Below are 3445 nucleotides of genomic sequence, written 5' to 3' on the forward strand. Positions count from 1 at the left end.
TTTTTTCGCACTCTTGGCTTCCTTAAGAGGTTTTTCAATCTCCAGCTCAGTCACTTTACTATGCCGGGCTGATGAGTGCTAATAAGCACGAAACTGCAGTCCTCGACTGGAAATGACTGAGCTGGTGGTGTATTTCATGTATTTCTGCTTTAGCCCTGGCTAATGGGTGGTTATTTACTGAATATACCTTGCCTTGCGTTCAATCTTCGAGTTGAACGGAACCACTGCTTCGATCACTCGTTTGGTCTGCTAATTCTATATTAGCTACCAGTTTTTTTCGCACTCTTGGCTTCCTTAAGAGATTTTCCATCTCCAGCTCAGTCACTTTACTATGCCGGGCTGATGAGTGCTAATAAGCACGAAACTGCAGTCCTCGACTGGAAATGACTGAGCTGGTGGTGTATTTCACGTATTTCTGCTTCAGCCCTGGCTAATGGGCGGTTATTTACTGAATATACCTTGCCTTGAGTTCAATCTTCAAGTTGAACTGAACCACTGCTTCGGTCACTCGTTTGATCTGCTAATTCTATATTAGCTACCAGTTTGTTTCGCACTCTTGGCTTCCTTAAGAGGTTTTCCATCTCCAGCTCAGTCACTTTACTATGCCGGGCTGATGAGTGCTAATAAGCACGAAATTGCAGTCCTCGGCTGGAAATGACTGAGCTGGCGGTGTATTTCACGTATTTCTGCTTTAGCCCTGGCTAATGGGCGGTAATTTACTGAATATACCTTGCCTTGCGTTCAATCTTCGAGTTGAACCGAACCACTGTTTCGATCACTAGTTTGGTCTGCTAATTCTATATTAGCTACCAGTTTTTTTCGCACTCTTGGCTTCCTTAAGAGGTTTTCCATCTCCAGCTCAGTCACTTTACTATGCCGGGCTGATGAGTGCTAATAAGCACGAAATTGCAGTCCTCGGCTGGAAATGACTGAGCTGGCGGTGTATTTCATGTATTTCTGCTTTAGCCCTGGCTAATGGGCGGTAATTTACTGAATATACCTTGCCTTGCGTTCAATCTTCGAGTTGAACCGAACCACTGCTTCGGTCACTCGTTTGGTCTGCTAATTCTATATTAGCTACCAGTTTTTTTCGCACTCTTGGCTTCCTTAAGAGGTTTTCCATCTCCAGCTCAGTCACTTTAGTATGCCGGGCTGACGAGTGCTAATAAGCACGAAACTGCAGTCCTCGACTGGAAATGACTGAGCTGGCAGTGTATTTCACGTATTTCTGCTTTAGCCCTGGCTAATGGGCGGTGATTTACTGAATATACCTTGCCTTGCGTTCAATCTTCGAGTTGAACCGAACCACTGCTTCGATCACTCGTTTGGTCTGCTAATTCTATATTAGCTACCAGTTTTTTTCGCACTCTTGGCTTCCTTAAGAGGTTTTCCATCTCCAGCTCAGTCACTTTACTATGCCGGGCTGATGAGTGCTAATAAGCACAAAACTGCAGTCCTCGGCTGGAAATGACTGAGCTGGCAGTGTATTTCACGTATTTCTGCTTTAGCCCTGGCTAATGGGCAGTTATTTACTGAATATACCTTGCCTTGCGTTCAATCTTCGAGTTGAACGGAACCACTGCTTCGATCACTCGTTTGGTCTGCTAATTCTATATTAGCTACCAGTTTTTTTCGCACTCTTGGCTTCCTTAAGAGATTTTCCATCTCCAGCTCAGTCACTTTACTATGCCGGGCTGATGAGTGCTAATAAGCACGAAACTGCAGTCCTCGGCTGGAAATGACTGAGCTGGCAGTGTATTTTACGTATTTCTGCTTTAGCCCTGGCTAATGGGCGGTAATTTACTGAATATACCTTGCCTTGCGTTCAATCTTCGAGTTGAACCGAACCACTGCTTCGGTCACTCGTTTGGTCTGCTAATTCTATATTAGCTACCAGTTTTTTTCGCACTCTTGGCTTCCTTAAGAGGTTTTTCAATCTCCAGCTCAGTCACTTTACTATGCCAGGCTGATGAGTGCTAATAAGCACGAAATTGCAGTCCTCGACTGGAAATGACTGAGCTGGCGGTGTATTTCACGTATTTCTGCTTCAGCCCTGGCTAATGGGCGGTTATTTACTGAATATACCTTGCCTTGAGTTCAATCTTCAAGTTGAACCGAACTACTGCTTCGGTCACTCGTTTGGTCTGCTAATTCTATATTAGCTACCAGTTTTTTTCGCACTCTTGGCTTCCTTAAGAGGTTTTCCATCTCCAGCTCAGTCACTTTACTATGCCGGGCTGACGAGTGCTAATAAGCACGAAACTGCAGTCCTCGACTGGAAATGACTGAGCTGGCAGTGTATTTCACGTATTTCTGCTTTAGCCCTGGCTAATGGGCGGTGATTTACTGAATATACCTTGCCTTGCGTTCAATCTTCGAGTTGAACCGAACCACTGCTTCGATCACTCGTTTGGTCTGCTAATTCTATATTAGCTACCAGTTTTTTTCGCACTCTTGGCTTCCTTAAGAGGTTTTCCATCTCCAGCTCAGTCACTTTACTATGCCGGGCTGATGAGTGCTAATAAGCACGAAACTGCAGTCCTCGGCTGGAAATGACTGAGCTGGCAGTGTATTTCACGTATTTCTGCTTTAGCCCTGGCTAATGGGCAGTTATTTACTGAATATACCTTGCCTTGCGTTCAATCTTCGAGTTGAACGGAACCACTGCTTCGATCACTCGTTTGGTCTGCTAATTCTATATTAGCTACCAGTTTTTTTCGCACTCTTGGCTTCCTTAAGAGATTTTCCATCTCCAGCTCAGTCACTTTACTATGCCGGGCTGATGAGTGCTAATAAGCACGAAACTGCAGTCCTCGGCTGGAAATGACTGAGCTGGTGGTGTATTTCACGTATTTCTGCTTCAGCCCTGGCTAATGGGCGGTAATTTACTGAATATACCTTGCCTTGCGTTCAATCTTCGAGTTGAACCGAACCACTGCTTCGGTCACTCGTTTGGTCTGCTAATTCTATATTAGCTACCAGTTTTTTTCGCACTCTTGGCTTCCTTAAGAGGTTTTCCATCTCCAGCTCAGTCACTTTACTATGCCGGGCTGATGAGTGCTAATAAGCACGAAATTGCAGTCCTCGGCTGGAAATGACTGAGCTGGCGGTGTATTTCACGTATTTCTGCTTTAGCCCTGGCTAATGGGCGGTAATTTACTGAATATACCTTGCCTTGCGTTCAATCTTCGAGTTGAACCGAACCACTGTTTCGATCACTAGTTTGGTCTGCTAATTCTATATTAGCTACCAGTTTTTTTCGCACTCTTGGCTTCCTTAAGAGGTTTTCCATCTCCAGCTCAGTCACTTTACTATGCCGGGCTGATGAGTGCTAATAAGCACGAAATTGCAGTCCTCGGCTGGAAATGACTGAGCTGGCGGTGTATTTCATGTATTTCTGCTTTAGCCCTGGCTAATGGGCGGTAATTTACTGAATATACCTTGC

This window comes from Uloborus diversus, chromosome 8 (assembly GCF_026930045.1).
Source record: "Uloborus diversus isolate 005 chromosome 8, Udiv.v.3.1, whole genome shotgun sequence".
NCBI lineage: Eukaryota > Metazoa > Arthropoda > Arachnida > Araneae > Uloboridae > Uloborus > Uloborus diversus.